At 38.9% G+C, this 22,812-nt stretch overlaps 2 long non-coding RNA genes across 2 annotated transcripts in view; one reads left to right on the top strand and one right to left on the bottom strand.

Annotated features, from left to right (window-relative positions):
- Nucleotides 1-22,812, top strand: part of LOC144314114 (uncharacterized) — a 445,307-nt gene that overhangs the window by 80,280 nt on the left and 342,215 nt on the right. The gene's annotated exons all lie outside the window — the stretch shown is intronic.
- LOC144313427 (uncharacterized) overlaps nt 10,585-22,812 on the bottom strand; it is a 33,307-nt gene continuing 21,079 nt past the window's right edge. The window contains exon 3 of the long non-coding RNA XR_013379075.1: nt 10,585-10,941. This is a non-coding gene — a long non-coding RNA (uncharacterized LOC144313427). The remainder of the gene's footprint in view (nt 10,942-22,812) is intronic.

A 22,812-nucleotide genomic window follows, 5' to 3' on the forward strand; every position in this document is an offset into this window, starting at 1 on the left:
GATCCCCATCTTAGAAGGATTAAACTGAAGCTTAATGAGCAAACCAGTCAAAGATACACAATGATAGTGGCAGTATCAGGATTTGAACCCAAACAGATAGGTTATAGAGCATGGGCTGCACCTGACAATAGGCTACAAGAAAGAGTGCAGGGCATGTGGGTGCCCCCAGTGAGAGAGGAAGCCAGTTGGGATTGTGTCTGTGAAGTCTTTGTATTCTGTATTGGGAAACATCACCTTAAATGTCCAAACACCATCTTAGAGTGGAGACCAGACTGTATTTTGAAGTCAAAAAAAGAAAACTGAATAAAATTCTTCAAAACTTTACCAGGTTTTTCCATGTTAATAATATGAATATCAGGACATTGTACTCTCTAAATGGGGGGGAAAAAGAGTGGTAAGTGCATGTCTGGACTGAGAAAGAAAGCCATTTACAAGTAAAGAGGTGAATCTTACCTAAAATAAGAAAAAAGTATGAGAATGATTTTAGGAGGGGATACTAGTATGGGTGATGGGCTATTAAAAAGCAAAAACTAAATAAAAGAAAATGCATCCTTTGGATTGCAGCCATGTGGGAAGTGGAACTTTTGGTATCAGTTTTCAGACCCCAAATGGCATTGTCGCTAAACATCCAGATTTGAGTATGACATGTGAAGCATGAACAGTAGATAGTATGGCAAGGACTCTGGTTAAGGGAGCATGGTGAGCCTTGTAGGCATGAGGGTTTAATGTGTGTATTCTCTAATGGTCCCTGAAGCAGGCCAAGAGCAGAAACCAACCAAGATAGACAGGAAGTACAGAATATAGAGGCAGAGGTGGCCAAAGTTGAGAATAGTGAAATATTAGGCCAAAATAAAGGCCTTAGTGATCAGACCACCTTAAAGAATGTGAGTTAGAATGAAGCTTAATTCACTGGGAGCAGAGATGATTCACTGGGTGGGAGGGACTTAGGGCCTGCCAGGTCTTTTTTTTTTGGGCCTGCCAGGTCTTGAAGGGAAGATCACAGGGAACAACTATGAATGTAAGTGTGATCTGGAGCTAGAGAGATCACAAGTCCATAAGGCTCACTTAATGAGTCCAGTCTTTCATAAAAACACAAGAAACAAAGCATGAAAAACGTTTTCACTGACTTGTAGTTGCTATTTATTCTTCATTCTGGTGAACCTGCTTTGTGACTACACAAGTATCATATCTGATTTCTTGCGCATTTTCATTAAGATCATCTACAAGCACTTGTCTAGTTATAACTACACAGTGGGATTGTGGACTGTCAAATACTGAAATACAACTAGTCTGTCTTTGAAAGAGTGCTTGCTACTATAGAAATGTGCTGTGCTGGGCCAAGTACATGGAGGGTGGGTGATGTGGAGTGAAAAGACTCATTCAGATTGGGAAGCTGCATAATTCACTTCCAAGGGAGAACTTTTTGATTGGTAGGATATGACTCAATGTAGTTTTTTTTTTTTTTTTTTTTTTTAAGCCAAGGGAAATACTCTTTCTGGAGATCTCAGGAGACATAACTAGGAAATTATTTCCCATATCTGGGACTAGTAGGGCCTCCTGAGAGTTTTCTTAGTTATTCCTTTGCTGACAGCAAGACTTCATGTTATCTGGGCCAGAAAAAGGATGAGTGGGCAGGCTGACTCTTTGGGCTGGGGCTCAGGAGAGGAGGGGAACAGAGCTTATAGAGAAGGTAGGAAATCTGGGTGAAAGCAAGTGCAGTTGAACTATCAGAACTTAAAACCTGTCAATTGATGGTTTCTCTTCCTTTAGTTATCATGTTACCAAGTACAAGAAAAATGATCTAGAAGAAGATAGAAGCTATAGAAAAGGTGGCCCTACCACTTGGTGCAGATTCTAAATTATTCACTGGGGCCAGACCTTGATGTAATGCAGAGCATATAGACAAGGGACCCAGGCATTACCTTGGTCTATAAGGTGTTCTACAAATGCTTTTGAAGTTTTAGTTTTGAATAGTTGTAAAATAAGTAGATTTCTGGATTCCTGGTTCTTTAAAAAAATAGAAAGATCAAGCAACATTGGATGTCATTCCCAAACTACAGCTGCATAGCAGCTCCTGCCTGGGAGGGGGTATGAGTTCTCTATTCTCCTTGGCCCCCACAGCCTTGTAGGCACTGCTTCCATCCTACTCCATTCATGTTCTTGTAAACTTGAGAGGTTAATGTGTTTTGAGAAACTGAGCAACATGCATTTAGGAGGGGTAACGTGAGGTGGGATGGGGAAAAGGACAAGTGGAAACATGTGTTGTATGGTCCCTTCTTATTTGGGAGATGGTTTGGTATGTAGAAGATAGGAAAAATAGTATGTGACTGGGTTTCTTAACTATATGGCTAATGCCCAAATGTCACACTTAGTCTAAAGGAATTCAGTTCAAAACATGGTAGAGCAGGAAGAGAGGTTCTGTTTTTCTTTGTTTTATTAATGATAGGATATGGTGGAATGGGTTTATTTTATAGAAGGGTGGGTTTTAGTTAATAATTAGAAGAATTTGATGATGAATTACAACTCTATTTTCTGGAAAATTATCTCTGTTGCCACCTTGAAGGAAAAGTTCAAAGGTCTGGTTTCTGAAATTTTCTCCTGTTCTGGTTAGGATAGGTTGAAAGAGACTGAATTGGGTTTTTAAAGGACATGATCACATTCTGGGCATTTTTTTTTCTTTTTCTTAAAAGGAGAATGGCTAACTTTATGAGGGAAATGGATGGATTTTGACTTCTTTAGATCACTTTGCTCTGAAACTATGATGCACTCAAAGATGCTCTAAGAATTTTCGCAAGAAAAGCATTGGTTGAAGCATTCAGAGCAAGGCTTCCTTTTGTTACAGGAAGCTGCAAATGGAATCTGGGTCAAACTAGTGGAATATCAGACTTTGAGATTAAAACAAAAAGGGAAGAATTCTTTTGTTGTTGCTATCCTTGGTTAAAACTGATTGTATTTCTAGTTCTCACCAAAAAAGAAAGAAGAAAATAAGACCTTAGTTTAGATAAAAGGTTAATTAAAAGTACTGTGTAATATTCCATTGTATACATAAACCACATCTTCTTTATCCACTCATCTTTCGATGGACACAGAAATGACAAATACCCACCATTTGCTTCAACGTGGATGGAACTGGAGGGTATTATGCTGAGTGAAGTAAGTCAATCGGAGAAGGACAAACAGTGTATGTTCTCATTCATTTGGGGAATATAAATAATAGTGAAAGGGAATATAAGGGAAGCGAGAAGAAATGTGTGGGAAATATCAGAAAGGGAGACAGAACGTAAAGACTGCTAACTCTGGGAAACAAACTAGGGGTGGTAGAAGGGGAGGAGGGCGGGGGGTGGGAGTGAATGGGTGACGGGTACTGGGGGTTATTCTGTATGTTGGTAAATTGAACACCAATAAAAAAAAAAATAAAAGTACTGTGTAGAACAAAAACATTGCAAAAGAATTCAGGAACATTAACTCAAGGTCAAGATTTGCCAAAGAAAGAGTAACGGGAGAGATATAAAGCAGAATTTTGTTCATTTTATGCAAATCAAACATTCATTTGTGGAAAGAAAAGATTAGCATATGATTCACATATGAGCTTGTCACTCCTTCCTCTAAAGCTTTTGAGGACTCTCATTCATTATAGAACAAAGTCCATACTACTTAATATAGACTTTAAGGCCCGCTATTATCTGGCTCCGACCTAATTCCCTAGCCTGATAGTTACCATCCTCTCCTCCCTCCCTCCACGAACCTTATGCTCTAGTCTCCTGGACTAATTGCTGTTCCTGTTCCTTGGACCTGCTGACATTGCTTACTCCAGTGAGAATGTCCTCCCTACCTTCTCTATCCTATACCTTTCCATCCAGATGCTCACCAGTGTCCCCAGAAGTAATTCATCTCTTGCATTTCTCAAGTGCCATAGCATTTAGCTCAGATCTCCCTTATAGTTCTTATTCCTTTCTATTTTGTCTTATTTTTGTACATGGTTATCTCCCTTACTCTCTAGTATCTCCCTATACTCTCTAGATTATGTTCACATTTTATCTCTAATAGTGCCTGTAACAGGGTCTTGCAACTTTGTTTAATCATTGACTATTGACTTATACTACCAGTGTTTGTTTGTTTATTTATTTATTTATTTTTCCAGTGTTTATTTATAAACTAATACTTGATTGATGTTAACATTCCAACACATTACGTGTATAAGTTCTAACAGATCCAATATTAAATGCACCAGCTTCTCCAAAGTGCTCTGTTTATATCAGCAGCCTCAACATTTTCAAAATCAATTTTCTAATTTTTATTTTTGACTGAACCATTTTATTCCTTTTTAAAGTATGCAATGTGGTGTGATATCAAGTACTATTGACGATGTTTTGAGATAATTTCCATTTTATCATTTTTACCCCTATTTGCTTGAATAGTAGGAAGATAAGCAACAACGCATCTCATTCCCAGTCTACAGCAGAGTAGCAGTTCCTTCTCTTGGAAGGGGTGTGAGTTCTTCATTCCTTCTTGGTCCCCACAGTGCTGTAGCCCTGTTCGTACCTTACTCTATTGGGGTGCTCCTTGGAGGCATGAGAGTTTAATGTGAGAAACCTAAGTTCAGGCCTTGGTCACTCATGGTCAGCTAAGTTCCAGAGTACTTTGCTGACTACCACTTCTAGCTTTAAACCCTTCTTCTTCTTCTTTTTATTTTAATAAAGATTTTATTTATTTATTCATGAGAGACAGAGAGAGAGGGGCAGAGACACAGGCAGAGGGAGAACCAGACTCCATGCAGGGAGCCTGATGTGGGACTCGATCCCAGAACTCCAGGATCATGCCCTGGGCCGAAGGCAGGTGCCAAAACACTGAGCCACCCAGGGATTCCTGCTCTAAACTCTTCTTAAGGCCATGCCAGCAAACTCTTAAATCATGTCTCCTGAAGTCTCCTAGGCTCCAAATTTGCTACCACATGAAATCTAAACCTTTCTGCCTTGCACTGTCCTACAATAACTACCAAAACAGAGTGGTTGAGAACACAGTTCTAGAGTCTGGAAGAGCTACCTTTGTTGCACCACTTGCTAGGTCTATAACCTGGTGCATTTTAGAACTTCCAAAAGCTTCCTCCTGTCCGAGCTGCAGATAATTGTGTCTACCTCATAAAGTTGTCTAGGGTTGGCATGAAATGATGCCTATAAAGTGTTTAGTAGACTGTGTGGTAAGAACAGAAATTCAGTGAATATTTGCAACAATTGTTGTATTCCCCATGATTCTCTAGGCTGCCTGCTCAGCTCTGGTCACGTGAGCAGGAGAGTGAAGAGCAGTCCGCAGAACATCTCTGGTAAGCATCCTAATGGGGACTGAACAAATGCTGTGTAGGGGGCAGGAATCTATGTTTAGCACTAAGAAAAGGAAAGTTAGGGGTGTCTAAAGGGATGTAGACAATTGATGAAAGACGCTGACACCAATACTAAGTGGTTTAAATTTGATAAGCCACTCATGGGTTGGTCATCCTAGGAGTTAGGAGTGGTTTCACTTGGAGTAGGGATGGAAGCTGAATTGTTTTTTAAAATTCATTGATTTAGACAGTGTATAAACATGGAAAAAAATAAGGCAAGAGTGTTTCTTACTGATCCATGCAGTGCTTCTTACTCTTGGTGTTTGGAGGCACAAGAGGTTCTGTTTGAACCCATGTTGGCTTGATGCCTGCTGGAATGGTGAGGCAAAGTTCAGCATGGTCCCTTGAAGAAGGGAGGGGGGATTGTGGCAGCCCATGTGGGCTTCACTTAAGTGACCTGACATCTGACCCATGCTCTTCTGCATAATCAGTGTTAATTACTGGCAAAAACTAGATACCTATCACTGATCTGTGGGCCATTGGATGTCAGAAAAGGTTGTTGGCATTGTTTTGAAGCACCAAGTTCTCTTCTTGGCTCCAGAGTCATTTGCCTGTCCAGCAAGGGCCACTTTATAGACCGTGCAATTTTGTTTCAGAAGCGCAGGCATTTGTGTAGGTAGTTAGAATTGAAAACACTTGGGATGCCTGGGTGGCTCAGTCATTGAGCTTCTGTCTTTGGCTCAGAGTGTGATCCCGGGGTCCTGGGATCAAGTCCCACATCGGGCTCCCTGCAGGGAGCCTGCTTCTCCCTCTGCCTCTCTCTCTCTCTCTCTCTGTGTCTCTCATGAATAAATAAATAAATAAAATCTTAAAAAAAAGAATAGCTTTAAAAAATAAATAAAACACTGAGTATTTTCTAATTTGTGTCTAAGAATTTACACATGATTTATGAGAATACAAAGTTCACAATTCTGTGGGAACAATAGTTTGGACATCAGCAGAGATCACATATTTATATGTAAATATATTTACATATTTATAACTATACTTCTATTGTATTCTTCAGATTGTTTATTGAATTGGCTTATCGTGTTATTTATCACGTCTAGAATATACCATGGCCCTGTGAAATCTTTTGTGATATACGGAAGAAACCTGCAATCATGTCAAAAAGGGGTAATATTTATTCCTGTTAATGGGCTTCCTGACATAATCGTGGAGGTAGCATGGAAAAGAGGAAAGAATACTGGACTGCTCCCAGGGCTCTGGATGGTTTCAGATTTTTCACTAACCTCTCAGGTGGCTTTGGAAGCCACTTGGCTAGAGCTAAATTCCCTCATCTATAAAATGAAGTGAGGAGACTTCTTGTTAATTCTGGCAGGTTAAACTATGTATTTGTCTTTCTCTCTAAATACCACTAAACTTTGCAGTAAGGAAATAAAAATTCACTAAAAACAAGAGCAAAGAGAGTAGGAGAGGACATCAGAGCAATAACATTTTGAAAGCAGGAAAAATGTGAAGGAGTAGTAACTAAGCTGATTTGAGGAAACAGAAACCTCAGCTGGGAGTAGGGGAGACCCAGAAGCAATAATGAGCTTACTGCAGAGTCCCAGAAAGGCTCAGTAATCTGAGACCCCAGGTCCTTCTAAAGCTGGGGGCAAATTGAGGTCAGAAACAGGAAAATTGGCAACAAATGTGGATCAAGAGCAGATATATCAAAGATGCCCATCCCACACGCCTTGTATCTCTGGGACTTGAGCTAGGAAAGCTGGGCTGACTCATTTGTGGTCCAGATGGCCTTTTATTTTCCAACAAGCTAAACCCAGGCCTTTTACTTGGGCTGGGCAGGGTTCCAAGAATGAGTGGAAACATGCAAGGACTCTTGAGGCCTAGACTTGGAAATGGTAGTGTCTCTTCCATGCATTCAGTGGGGGCAAGGCAAGTTGCAAGTTTAGTTTAGATTTGAGGAGAGGGGAGATAGGTGCTACCTCTTGATGGACAGAGCTACAAAGTCACATTTGTTGCAAAGGGGTGTGGATTCAGAGAGAAGAAAAGCTGTGGCCAGTTTGGGGAACTGTCTACCATAAGACAGAATGAAAATCCTCAGTCTTCAAACTTGCTTCCTAAAAATACATATACAAAGGTCATATGCAGAAAAGAAAAAAGGAAAAAAAAAAAGAAAAAAGGATTGGGGCAGAGAACTCAAAACTTACACACAGTATTAATAAAAACAGTTACTGTGGGGGGCAGGCAAGGTATTGTGACCGGGGCCTGTTATGGCTGGTCAGAAGTCAGAGAACTCCTTGAGCAGGAATGTTGGTAACACGAGAGCAGGGCTGCTATGAACGGACACAGTGCAGACGAAAGTGGTGTTCTAAGTCACTGTGGCTGCCCTTAAGGTGTCACAGAGGCAGTACAACCTGCTGGGACTCACGAGTCACACAGGCAGAGGTGCCTGTTTTTCATTTTCAAAACATAGGAAAAAAGTTTCTGCTGCCAGAGCAGCAAGTGATTGGAAGCCTTTTCTCTTTCTGCTGAATTTTGTTTTCTCTTTCTGCTGAAATTTGTAATTCTCTTCTGCATTCCCTTCTCCTGTGCTAAGGAAATACTGCTTGTAAACTGAGATAATTTCCATATTTTTTCCCCCTGGTGTCTATTTTCCATTTGCCAAATGCATATGAGTTAATTTGTATTGTAGAGTCCCATCTTGTAGCAAAATAGATTCCGCTGAGGGATTAAGTAAAAGTCTATATCGTGCAGAGAGAAATCTTCAGTCTCCTTTCCTCATTTCACTTCAAAAACATGCCTCTGGCAAGCCTTGTACCACCTAAGCAAGAGAGGAGAAGGCAAAATGAGCCCAGGAGGAAAGAGTCAGATATTATCAGTTAGGGATCTCTGAAATAATCCAACAGTAAGGTCAATTACTTCAGGCACACAGAACTTTCTGTCTGCTTTTTATTTCTTGATTTTTTTAAAAAAATTTATTCATTTATTCATGAGAGACACACAGAGAGAGGCAGAGGAAGAAGCAGGCTTCCTGTGGGGAGCCTGATGTGGGACTTGATCTCAGGACCCTGGGATCATGACCTGAGCCAAAGGCAGATGCTCAACCATTGAGCCACCCAGGTGCCCCCATTGCCCCCACTCTTAAAGTGTGAGTGATGGCCAAGACCACCAGCCATCTGAGAAAAGCTTCTACTCTGAAAGACAGACCCCAAAGAGACAATGGGAGCAAAAGGAATATGAAGGAAGCTGAGAAAATGCAAGAAACAGAACGAAGAAAAGCCTAAAAAAAGAACTATAAATAGTATCCTCAGAGAGATAAAAGATGACATTGCATCTATGAAGCAAGAACAGAATGACATAATAAAAAGAAATATTCGGAGAAACAAAAAGAGCTCTTAGAACTTAAAAAGCAAGATCGTACAAATAAAGATTTTGATAACATAATTGGAAGATAAAGTTGAGGAAAGCTCCCAGAAACTGCAACAAAATGATAGAGGTAGAAAAGTAAAAGATTATTTTTCAAGAAGGATTTAGTCCAGCTGATACAATACCTAACTAATAGAAATTAGAGAAAGTAAAAAAAAAAAAAAAAAAAAAAAAAAAAAAGGAAAAAGAAAACAGAAAGAAGGATATTATAAAAGAAGTGAAATAAAAATTTCCAGAACTGAAAGATGCAAATTTCTATATTGAACTGTTAAATTTGCAAATTTGTGGGAGAGCCCCTGTCACAACTCACATTGCCAGATTTTAGAATACTGGCATAGAGAAAAGGTCTTAAAAGCTTAAATGGAAGAAAAACCCAACAGATCAAAAGAAATGAGAATCAGTCTCTTCAGTTTTCTCAATTGCAAAATGGGGAATTATGAGGGAAAATGATATCCAAGCTAGAGTTTTATACCCAACAATCTCACAGTTAATAAGAGGGAACAACAAAAGCCTTCTCAGATATGTGACGCCTCAAAATTTTCTCCCACTGACATCTTCTTAGCTAATGCTAGCATATGTGCTCAAGGAAAACCGGAGGATTGCCAAAGATGAGGAAAACATGGGACCCAGAAAGTAAGAGACTCACCTCAGGAGATAAGCCAAAGAAATCTCCAGATACTATAGGTGTGAAATGAGCGTGGAGACCAACACATCTAGAGAGAACTGAAGCAAAGACGGTTCCAGGAAGAGTTACAAAAGAAAGGATGAAGCATGTAGAATTCTCTATGTGCTTGAATGGACTGAGGAAAGATGTATGCTTTTGATTGAGATTTTGGGGATGGATATATAGGTGGCTACTTGGACAAAGAAGAGAAACTGTTATTAACCATAGCATGTATTCATGTGAAGATGTGGATGATGGTGAGTTGGTCGTAGTACTGTAAATACTGAATAATGATTCCGTAATAATGAGTGATATAATTACACTGGAGGATGGGAACAAGGAAATTCATGAGTGTGTGGAGGCATCAAGAGAGCTAAGTCTTCCTCTTCTGGAATAAAAGGACACAGTATCTAAATCCATAACATCAAGAAATCGTTATATAAGTATGTTACCTAAGAATAAAGAGATAAAAACCAAAATAAGCATCTAAAAGAATTGATATTAGTTGCCTCTGAGGAGAAGAAATTTGTGATAAAAAAGAAGTGAGGCAGAGAAATCCATTTTCTTTTATTATCATCCTTTAACTAAATGACTTTAAAAATATACATCTATAACTCTGATAGAAATCAAAAGATTAAAATATACTGGACCCTCATTAAAGCGAAAAACCTAATCTCACCATCGAGGGACAATCACTATGATTATTTTCACCTATTTCTCCTACATTGTTGGGACTTTATTTATATATATATAAATAAAGTTATATATATATACATATATATATATAAAATTTTGTATCTTGCTTTCCTTACATATCCGTATACCATTAATATTTCCTCTACATCAGATAAAACACAAACAATAAATAAATTGATAAAGAAGAGCTTCTGGTAGATATTACTTAAGAGTCCTTTCTACAAGGTAAAAAAATTTATGAATTGGATTAGATAGATACAAGGATGATATTTCACGAAATGAATGGAGGATATTCCAATTTTGGATTATGCTGTGTACTTATCAAATCATGTTTCCTTTTTTTGGGAGGAGGGATAGTGTAGAATATTTGATCTTTGAAGAAATAAGCATCCATGTCCATCGAGACATGCTGTCACCCTTCAGGAAAATTGACTCTGTGACATATAGTTGGTTTCAATTCAGTTTTTTACTGTATTTGACAATAACAAGGTCATATTAACATATGCATAGTATTCGTTATGTGTTTTCTTTGACTTGTTTCACTTGATTTTCATAATAGCTTTTTGAGATGAGTAAATAGATGATCTTTTGTATGCAACCCAAACACATTAATATTTAATACAACATAAATATTAATAACAGTATCTACCCTCAATAACACCTTGCATTTATCTAAGAAAGAGCTTTCTCAGGTAATAATATTGCACAAAATCCTTTGTCAAGGAGAATTGGGCTGTAGAAAATACATGGAAATGCTGGAACTCTAATGGAAAATTTGTCTTGTCCATCTCTGTTGGTCCATCCATCTCTCTGGATCCGTATGGTCTATGAGCTACAAAAGAGGTGACACAGATTTTCAGATAATTCTTAACTTTTGGCCAAGTATGCGATCATGTCTTAATATAATATGAGTTTATCTCCTCTTGCTACAATGGTAAGTTTCCTTAAGGATTTTTCTTTCAATAAAATAAACTCAGGACTGTAGGATTTGCAGGACCCCAGCAAAATTAGAGTGAAGAGATGGGTAGGGCTGTTGCACTGAAACAATCAGAAGGAAGGGCCAACTAATTTCATGCAACTACCCAGAATTATGAGCTAGTCTGGGATTTAGAGGATGGGGGTGAGTCAGGATAAAATATACTAATCTAAAAAAAGAAAGAAGAAAAAAAAAAAGAAAAAAGGAAGAAAAAAAAACAATCACTTTGTCTAAAACACAGAAATAGAGTTCACAACCTCTTCAAAAGGTATGTGGTAAAGATCAGAATGAGTTTTCTCATTGTTTTAAGATGTTTAGGGATCCTCATGGTGAAGGAGTTGGAAGCTTTTTATCTCTGGCACATGAAAAACATGAGGTCCAGCCTATCCAGCCATGGTAAAGCTTGGGGCAGACCACAGGAAGAAATGAAATGGAAGCTTATAATTCTGGGTACACCACACTCCTCCACCCTTAGGTCCTGCTTCTCCAGAAACTATAGGGAAGGTGGTGAAATTTCCTTTCCATTTTTCTCAAAGCTCTTTGAAAAGTCCTTTCACTGCTGTTATCTTTATGGACTGTGTGTGTGTGTGTGTGTGTGTGTGTGTGAGTAACAATGTGTTTGGCTGGAGACTGTTTACACTCTGGTTCTTCTTAATTTTCTTTTTTTTTCTTTTTCTTAATTTTCATTTAATTAGAGTTGATTAAATTTTTTAAACTTCAGAATTTTTTCTCTAAAAGTAAAGGAATTCCCTTGATTTCTAAGATGCTGAGAACTTATCATTATCTTGCTATGTATGATCCAAAGTAAAGGGTGAATACAAAGACAGGTCTTACCAGAGAGTTCTTGGGCCATAGATAGGCTCTCTGCTTTTCCCTCCAATTAACTATTAGAATAAAAACAGCCACCAAAAGCCTATTATCCTTATCTGAAACATGGGCTTTTCATGAAACATGAAATGGAGAAAATGAATTAAGTGGGTGCACTGTGTTTCTGCCTGCTTGGTAACTTATGTCCTTTGAGCCAGGAGTGGGGTGCTTTTGAGGATCCTATTTTCAGCCCCTAGATGGCAGCAACATTCTTTAGTGGCTGATGAGTGACTGTAGCACAGTACCTCTATTAAAGGGGGCAGCTAGCTGCAAGTCCTACCTCTTGTCTTTGCCCTCAAATTTACCTAGTACTTTTGAATTCCTTGCTAGTTGTGTGGCTGTCTGAGCTAGTGAGTCTGCTATTTATTATGAAAATAAATAATATTCTCTTTTGTATGGAAAAATAATGGCTTTGTATTTCTAGCTGCATTCATAAATGTAGAGCAGGGTTTCTCAGCATAGGCACTGATATTTTGGGCTGGATAATTCTTTGTTGTGGAGGCTGTCCTGTGCTTCTGTGTTTAGCACCATCACCTTCCAGATGGCAGTAGCATCTCTATCCACTATCCTCATTTGTGACAGCCAAAGATGTTTCCGGACATTGCCCAAAGTCCCCTGGGGAACAAAATTACTCCTGGTTGAGGACCACTGAACTAGGAACTATGTGGTATTAAGTCTCTCTGAAGGTTGAATCCTGCATTCCTACACATTTAAATTTGTAGGCAGGGCAGTAAGTTAAATCATATCTACTTATAACTAAATATATTTTACTTTTATTAAAAAAGATTTTTAAAATTTATTCATGAGAGGCACACACACACACAGAGAGAGAGAGAGAGAGAGAGAGAGAGAGAGAGAGGCGCAGAGACACAGGCAGAGGGAGAAGCAGGCTCCATGCAGGGAGCCTGATGTGGGACTCGATCCTGGGACTCCAGGATCACACCCTAGGCCAAATGAAGGCAGGCGCTAAACCGCTGAGCCACCAGGGATCCCCTATATTTTACTTGTTTGTTTCCTAAGAGAATACTTTTTTGGAAGAAGAAAAAATGAAACAGAAAACCTTTTCAAATTATAGTTTCTTATTAATAATAACCACAGACATCTGATTCTGTTACTTTATATTCCTTTTGATTTTGAATAGCCTCATTGAAAATCATTCATGAAAAGGAGAAAAACCGTAAGAGGCTATACTTACAAGAAGTTTTCTAGGAGGTGAAAAAATTTTGAAGTATTACAGAATCTCAAGTTGGAAAAGACTTAAGAAGTCACTTGGTCCAACTTGTGAGTCTCTTAAATATGGGGTGCAGGGTTTGGCATGTGAACTCAGTGGAAAGAAGGGAGGTATTATCACAGATTCCCAGGCCTCTGGCTTCTTCTAGGTGAGCAAGATGAAAGCTAACTCTGAAAGAAAGATTGAAATTTGACCCTTGGCAAAACAAAACAAAGCAAAACACACAAAACAAAGTCAGCCTCCCCCCCCCCCCCCCCAGTTGTATACTGTAAATTCCCAGAAGAAGGTGGCACTTGGACAGGAGGATGCTTTTAGAGCAGGACCTCACAGATCAGGCCCACCTGAGAGGGTGATGGGACCCAGGGACAATGACAAAGACTATATTAAGTGGGAACTTCATTTTTCTTTTTTTTTTAAGATTTTATTTATTTATTCATGAAAGACACAGAGAGAGAGAGAGAAAAAGAGAGAGAGAGAGAGAGAGAGGCAGAGACACAGGCAGAGGGAGAAGCAGGCTTCCTGTGGGGAGGCTGATGTGGGACTTGATCTCAGGACCCCAGGATCATGACCTGAGCCAAAGGCAGACGCTCAACCCAGGTGACCTTTATTTTTCTATTTGATCCAAATACTTCACACATTATTAAAGCATTCCAATGAGTGAGTGGGAAGAAGAAATGGATGTGAGACCAGAACCCAAATATGAACAAATTTAATGGGTGAGTTGCCCCACCTCCTCACTAGTGCTTCTAGTTTTAGAGAAAGGAGTTAATTCTTCAAGCAGAAAACCAAATCAGGCTTAGACATGTGTCCAGAGAACACTATCAGCTGGGATGGGGTCATGTTACACCTTTAGAATAGTTGTAATGATTTCTAAAATAGAAAGGATGTTTTTTTTTTCCTGGTGAAAAAAGAGATAAGGGCCAGAAAATGAGGTTCATATGGAATCATCTGGGTCATCTGCAACTGAGCATAAAATAGTTGTGATGGAGTCTTGAGAAGAAATACATGGTATTAAAGGGTTTAATTTTGAGTGAGGTCTAGGGGAGGGATAGTATGGCCGAGCAGAGAGAAAGGCCAGTTCAAATTACAGGATGTGTCTGTTCTTTGAAGATATAGGCACATTTTACTAGAATTTTTCTATGCTGTTGGTTCAATCTCTGTCAAAAACTTCTGTCCCATTTGGCAACAAGGTATTTCCTACCAACTTTTTCTCCTCCCATTGGATGCCAGTCCCATTGGTCAAGGACTGGCATCCAAATAGCAGCTGCACAGCCCCAGAGAGAGATCCGTTGGTGGACTGGACCCCAGGGAGAGACACATGTGAAGAGGTCTCCTAACAATGACTTGACTTGGTGGCCTCTGTCCAAGATATTCAGATTCTTTCAAGTAGCATCGCAGTGATCTTTGCACTGCAAAATATGGGTCACAAAGCACTATGGGTGCTCTAGGAGGCTGGGAATGGGAGCAAGTGAAGGTCAGCAGTAAACTGGGGCCAGGGCCAGGGATAGAATTTGATTCCCTAATTCTTGTTCCAGGACTCCAGCAGCCTGGCTTCACTGGGGCCAGGCTGGTTCTGTTCATAGAGCTGTCATTTGATTTTTGGTCACTTACACAGCATTTGCTAGCGGTTCATAATTCCTGTGCAGTTTTGCTCAGAACACGGGAAACAAAAGACGGCAAAACAAGAGGCCCTTATGCTTTTCTCTGCTGTCGTCAGTGGATAAAATTGGCTGGACAGAGTACAAGCTTTCTCTTGCTACACTTGATGGATTTTTTTTTTTTTAACTTGCATGAGCATTTTCACGAAGAAAGTGCATTTGTGCAAAGAAGTGCAAAATGTCATGTCAAGTGTCTAAAATATAGCATTTATCTATCTATTTTGGCAGGGAGAGAGAGAGTCAGTAGATTAATCATTCAGCCAACAAATATTTGAATAGATGCAAATCAATCATCATTGTCACAGTGGCTACTAGCCTACAGTGAGTTGTGCAAATTAGAGAAAGAGGGTCTTGTGGGCAGAAAGAGCCCTGCACCAGGCTGCATGACTTGAGTCTCTATCCCCTCTCAGTTGTTTGCCTTTGTACTGTGTGCAAATTGTAAAACTGTACATGATTATATTGACATGAGAGCGTGGGCCGTCCATTATGCCAGTAGGCTGAACAATTTCCTGAAGTCTTGAGCAGAGTTTAAAGGAGATGACCCTTTCTCTTGGGCATGGTAGACAGGAGAAGGTAGGGTATTTATTCTGAGGGAAAAATTATAAAGATCTGCTAGGTTCTTGGCCCTTATGTCTTTACCCTGGTAGCTGGGTTAAGAAAGCCTCCTTTCAGCTGTAGGAACAATACCAACTGTAGAGAGAAAGAAAGAAGGAGTTGAGAACTTAGCACTGAACCAATTTTCTTGCCTTTTGGCTTCATGGTTCTGCCTTCCATCTGTCAAGCACAGCCCCTTGTTTTTTGATTCCTGCTGCGTCTTCATAGTTTTGGTAGTGAGAGGAATTTTGTGATTGGTTTCCAGCCTTTTCCCTATCACCCCTCACTGTTGCTCTGTTGCCACCCCATGGACTTTTACCTGCCCCTGGTACTTGGACCCTGTGACCACATGCTATATTTTTCTGATACAATAGGCCTTCCTGACTGTCTGGCAGGCAGCTGGTATGCCTTCAGCTACTCACTAGAGGGACTATGACCACTGACCTTCCCTGTTAGGGTGACATCCTGGATCAAGGGCTCATTTTGAACTTACAAATACTGTTTGTGTTTTTACTTCATGAATCTTTCTCTTGGTTTATACTCAGTTTTAGAACCATGGTTCTCAAAAGTAACTTCTTGTTAGAACTGCCTAAGGAGCTTTGTAAAATCTGGTTGCTCAGGGTGCATTCCTGATGAATGAAATCAGAATCTCTGGGGTGGTACAGGCACCAGGGTTCTTAAACCTCTGCAGGTTATTCCAATGGGGATAGCGGTTGAAAACCACTGTTTTAGATTACATTTGTTCCTCCTTAGATTAATCAGCCTTTGCTGTGCCTCCATGTTCAGAACTGTGGCCTTTGCCCTACCCCGTGAGTTGGATTGCAGTTTTCCCTGGGATGGCCTGGCTCACCATCAGAAAACTTTAGATTATGATTATGTTTTGGAGCCAAAAGCCTGAGAAGGATATCTGGAGACCCAAAGTAAATCTTTTGCGGTTTCTTTAGCCTATAATTCTAATAAGTGCAATCCATCAGCCTTGTCTTGAATAAGAAAGAACATCCTTTGTAGGCAGTCCTCAGCTTATGAATGGGTTGTGTTCCAAAATTTGTTTGTGGTCAGTTGTTAGGGATATAGAACTCAAGTCCCATAGCAACAAAGTTACAAAAGAAAGTGGCAGGTCACAATAGTCTCCTGAATCCTTAAAAAAACTGAACTTGGGAATTAACAGAGCCAAAGAGTTGAGTCACTATTATTAGGTTGTAACATGTGAAATTGACTTTTTTGTATGTCAAAAATGGTTGAATATTGGCAGTTTTATATGGGCTCAACCTGTAATAGGTTTTCCTTAATCAGGGGGAAAATTTTTAAGCAGCAGATTGGATAGTTCAGAAGACATTCACCCTTTTCAGGATTCTAAAAGGATCAATACCCCTTTCCTCCCTACTGTCCTACCCGACACTTTTAGCCAGGTAAAATGTAGACCAGGAACATAATAGGCCTTCTAAGTCAGCAGATACGCAAATGAGGAAAGCCCTACCAGGGATGGACTTTTACTGACCCTGATGGTGAACAGGGTTGGGCCAAGGGAGTCTAAGTGGGAAGGAGTCTAAGTGGGTGTCCTTTGTCAGGAAGCACCAGGGGAGCAGACATTATGGTACTGCGTGGAAAACTGCGGCTTCCTTAGAGCCATCTTCTGGGAATGGGGTCAGCAGTAGCTGGGGTGTTGTCAGGAGTAGGGCAGTTGTCTTTAGCATCTATTTCACACACATGGGCCACATGTCAGTTGTGAGAACATGTAGGTGAGGCCAGTGAAAATTACTTGCTCTGATGAGTGATCCTTGTATTCCGTGCATGAATAAAACCATATGAGCCTCAGTTTGTGTGTTTTGTCTTACAATAGAAGCTGTGCATTTTAGACAATGGGTTGCTTTATGCGTCACAGAGTTGCAATGTGTCCTTTTCCTTACTAACGCAGGAAAGGCCATTCTGTTTTCAGAGCTCATGATACATGCCTGACACAGTAAATACTTGATAGGGATTGCCTGGGAACCAAGCAATGCTGATTATTTTTCCATGAAAAGTTAAAAAATCATGAATATGATTCCTCTGGAGGGAAGTGTAGCAGTTCCCAGAAGATTTTTCATACATTTGTATGACCTACAAAACTGATTAGGAGAAGGCTCTGTGTTCATTTAGAAAACAGCTGTTTTTTTTCATTTCAATGTTAATTGTGTATCTTATAAAGGAAAACACCACTTTCATTAATGCTTATCATAGCTCCAATAATCCAAGTTCCTATCTTGACTATGTGAATTAACCTCCTATTTGTATCCAGCATTCACTCAGTAAAGTGGCTTGAGATTTGTGCTTCTCCACATGAATTCCAGGTCAACACATGGAAATCTTTTAGTCTTATTGGGGTTAGATATCTGAGGACAACAGGATTTATATTTAGAAATGATGAGAATGGAAGTAGGGTATAAAAAATGAAAAATATTTGATTGTGTGGACTGCAAAGATTATGTAACCTCTTTTTTCTCCTTACCCAAGCATAAATAAACAAAAAGAGGAGAGGCTGCATATAGGAACCCTCACAATAGTCTGGGTCACATCTTTCAAAAACAATGAATATAGCAGCAAACTAATGATTATAAATTCCATGGACTCTGAAAAATAGGCTGATATCTTAGTTTTTGCAAGCAATTTCCATAATGCTTTTTCCTTCACCATCACATTTTAATGCCATCTGTTGCCTGTTTTCATGTGTGAGGTCAATTTTGAATCACTTTATGCAATTATGCAAATATGGCTCCTATAAAGTACAGGAAAGTAATATTGCTGTCAATCATTTTTGAAAGCCTTCCAGTGATAGTCTCACTCTAGAGTAGTAAAACTGTATTTTTTCAATTGTTTAATGTATTTTATTTTTTATTTAAATTCAGTTAGCCATACTTAGTTTCAGATGTAGCCTTCAGTAAATTATGAGTTGTGTATAACAGCCAGTCATCACATCATGTGCCCTCCTTAATGCCCATCACCCAGTTACCGCATCCTCTCACCTACTTCCCCTCCAGCAACTTGTTTCCTATAGTTGAGTCTCATGGTTTTCCTCCCTTTCTGATGACTTCCCCTTCAGTCTTCCCTCCCTTCCCCTATGATCCTCTGTGCTGTTTCTTATATTACACATATGAGTGATTGTCTTTCTCTGATTGACTTATTTCACTCAGCATAATACTCTCTAGTTCAATCCACATCGATGTAAATGGTAAGTGTTCATCGTTTCTGATGGCTTAGTAATATTCCATTATATATATATATAAAAATATAATGTGGTATGTATATATTATAATAATATATATTATATATTAATATATTATATATTGTATATATTATATATTGTATATATTATATATATTATATATTGTATTATAGTATATATGTACATATATACTATATATAGTATAATAATATATATATGTGTGTATGGTGTGTGTGTGTATCTTCTTTATCTATTCATCTATTGATGGACACCTGAGCTCTTTCCATAGGTTGGCTATTGTGGACATTGCTGCTATGAATGTTGGGGTGCAGGTGCCCCTTTGGATCACTACCTTTGTATCTTTGGGGTAAATACCTTGTAGTGCAATTGCTGGGTCATAAGGTAGCTCTATTTTCAACTTTTTGAGGAATCTCCATACTGTTTTCCAGAGTGGCTGGACCAGCTTGCATTCCCATCAGCAGTGTACGGGGGTTAGCTTTCTCCACCTCCTCATCAACATCTGTTGTTTCCTGTCTTGTTAATTTTAGCCATTCTGAGTGGTGTAAGGTGGTATCCCCTTGTGGTTTTGATTTGTAGTTCCCCGATGCTAAGCAACGTTAAGCATTTTTTCATGTGTCTCTTGGCCTTGTGTAGGTCTTCTTTGGAGAAATGTCTGTTCATGTCTTCTACCTATTTCTTGATTGGATTCTTTGTTTTTTGAGTTTGATAAATTCTTTATAGATCTTGGATACTAGCCTTTTATCTGATATGACATTTGCATATATCTTCTCCCATTCCCTAGGCTGCCTTTTGGTTTTGTCGACTGTTTCCTTTTTCTGTGCAAATGCTCTTTATCTTGATAAAGTCCCAATAGTTCATTTTTGACTTTGTTTCCCTTACCTTTGGAGACATGTCTAGCAAGAAGTTGCTGTGGCTGAGGTCAAAGAGTTTGTTGCCTGTGTTCTCCTCTAGGATTTTGATGGATTTCTGTCTCATATTTAGGTCTTTCATCAATTCTGAGTTTATCCTTGTGTATGGTGAGTTTATCTTTGTGTATGGTGTAAGAAAATTGTCCATTTTCATTTTTCTACATGTATCTGTCCAATTTTCCCAGCACCATTTATTGGAAAGACTATCCTTTTTCCATTGGATATTCTTTCCTGCTGTGTTGAAGATTAGTTGACTATAGAATTGAGGGTCCATTTCTGGGTTCTCTATTCTGTTCCATTGATCTGTGTGTCTGTTTTTGTGCCAGTACAACACTGTCTTAATGATTATGGCTTGGTAATAGAGCTTTAAGTCTGGCACTGTGATGCCTCCAGCTTTGGTTTTCTTTTTTAACATTCCTTTGGCTATTTGGGGTCTTTTCTGGTTCCATACAAATTTTAGGATTATTTGTTCCACCTCTGTAAAAAATGTGATGGTGTTTGGATAGAGATTGCATTGAATGCATAAATTGCTGTGGATAGCATAGACATTTTAACTGTATTTATCCATCCAGAGCATGTAATGTTTTTCCATTTCTTTGTGTCTTCCTCAGTGTCTTCTATAAGTGGTCTTTAGTTTTTAGAGTACAGATCCTTTACATCTTTGGTTAGGTTTATTCCTAAGTATCTTATGGTTTTTGGTACAATTGTAAATGGGATTGATTCCTTAATCTCTCTTTCCTCTGTCTCATAGTTAGTATATAGAAATTAAACTGATTTCTGTGCATTGATTTTTATATCCTGCCACTTTGCTGAATTTCTGTATGAGTTCTAGCAATTTTGGGGTGGAGTATTTTGGGTTTTCCACATAAAGTATCATGTCATCTGTGAAGAGTGAGAGTTTGATTTCTTCTTTGCCAGTTTGAATGCCTTTTATTTCTTTTTGTTGTGTGATTGCTGAGGCTCGGACTTCTAGTACTAGGACATCCCTGGTAGGTTCTTGACCTTAGGGGAAAAGCTCCCAGTTTTTTCCCATTTAGAATGATATTCACTGTGGGCTTTTCATAGATGGCTTTTATGTTATTGAGGTATGTTCCCTCTATCCCTACACTGTGGAGAGTTTTAATCAAGAAGGGATGCTGTATTTTGTCAAAGGCTTTTTCTGTATCAATTGAGAAGATCATATGGTTCTTGTCCTTTCTTTTATTAATGTAATGTATCATGCTGATTGATTTGCCAATGTTGAACCACCCTTGCAGCCCAGGAATAAATCCCACTTGATCATGGCTAAATAGTCCTTTTAATTTATTGTTGGATCCTATTGGCTTGTTGAGAATTCTTGCATCCATGTTCATTAGGGATATTGGTCTGTAATTCTTCTTTTTGGTGGGGTCTTTGGTTTTGGAATTAAGGTAATGCTGCCCTCATAGAATGAGTTTGGAAGTTTTCCTTCCATTTTTATTTTTTGAAACAGCTTCAGAAGAATAAGTATTATTTCTTCTTTAAATGTTTGGTAGAATTCCCATTGGGAAGCCATCTGGCCCTGGACTCTTGTTTTTTTGGGAGGTTTTTGATTACTGCTTCAATTTTCTTGCTGGTTATGGGTCTGTTCAGATTTTCTTTTTCTTCCTGTTTCAGTTTTGGTAGTTTATAAGTTTCCAGGAATGCATCCATTTTTCCAGATTGCCTAATTTGTTGGCATATAGTTGCCCTTACTTTGTTCTTAAAATTATATGTATTTCCTTGGTGATGATTGTGATCTCTCCTCTTTCATTCATGATGTTATTAATTTGGGTCCTTTCTCTTTTCTTTTTTATAAGTCTGGCTATGGGTTTATCGATTGTATTAATTCTTTTCAGAGAACCAGGTTCTATTTTGTTGATCTGTTGCACTTTTTGTCTGATTTCTATTTCATTGATTTCTTCTCTAATCTTTATTAATTCTCTTCTCCTGCTTGGTTTGGGCTTTATTTGCTATTTTTCCTTTAGGTGTAGGGTTAGCTTATGTTTTTGAGATTTTTCTAATTTTTTGAGAAAGGCTTGTATTGCAATTTATTTCCCTCTTAGGACTGCCTTGGCTGTATCCCAAAGGTTTTGAGCAGTTGTATTTTCATTTTCATTTATTTCTATGTAATTTTAAAATTCTTCTTTAATTTCCTGGTTGACCTATTCATTCTTTAGTATGATGCTCTTTAACTTCCAACTATTTGCATTCCTTCCAACTTTCCTCTTGTGATTGAATTCAAGTTTCAAAGCATTATGGGCTGAAAATATGCAGGGAATAATCTCAATCTTTTGGTACCAATTGAGACCTGATTTGTGACCCAGTATGTGATCATTCTAGAGAATGTTTCATACACTCGAGAAGAATGTGTATTCTCTTGCTTTAGGAGGGAATGCTCGGTATGTATCTGTGAAGTCCATCTGGTCCTGGGTGTCATTCAGAGCCCTTGTTTCCAAGTTGGAAAAAATAATCTTAAGATTTTTGTAGAATCAGAAAGACCTCGAATAGCCAGAGGAATATTGAAAAAGAAAACCAGAGCTGGGGGCGTCACAATGCCAGATTTCAAGTTGTACTACAAAGCTGTGATCCTCAAGACAGTGTGGTACTGGCACAAAAACAGACACATAGATCAATGGAACAGATAGAGAACCTAGAAATGGGCTCTCAACTTTATGGTCAACTAATATTCGACAAAACAGGAAAAAGGACAGTCTCTTCAATAAATGGTGCTGAGAAAATTGGACAGCCACGTGCAGAAGAATGAAACTAGACCATTCTCTTACACCAGACACAAAGATAAACTCAAAATGGATGAAAGATCTAAATGGGAGACAAAAATCCATCAAAATCCTCGAGGAGAACACAGGGAACACCCTTTTTGAACTTGGCCACAGCAGCTTCTTGCAAGATAAATCTATGAAGGCAAGGGAAACAAAATCAAAAATGAACCATTGGGACTTCATCAAGATATAAAGCCTCTGCACAGCAAAAGAAACAGTCAACAAAACTAAAAGACAACCTACAGAATGGGAGAAGATATTTGCAAATGACAAATCAGATAAAGGGCTAGTATCCAAGATCTATAAAGAACTTTTTAAACTCAACAGCAAAGAAACAAACCACCCAATCATGAAATGGGCAAAAGACATGAACAGACATTTCACCAAAGAAGACATACACATGGCCAACAAGCCCATGAGAAAATGCTCCGCATCACTTGCCATCAGGGAAATACAGATCAAAACCACA

Source organism: Canis aureus, chromosome 5, assembly GCF_053574225.1.
Source record: "Canis aureus isolate CA01 chromosome 5, VMU_Caureus_v.1.0, whole genome shotgun sequence".
In the NCBI taxonomy this organism is placed as follows: domain Eukaryota; kingdom Metazoa; phylum Chordata; class Mammalia; order Carnivora; family Canidae; genus Canis; species Canis aureus.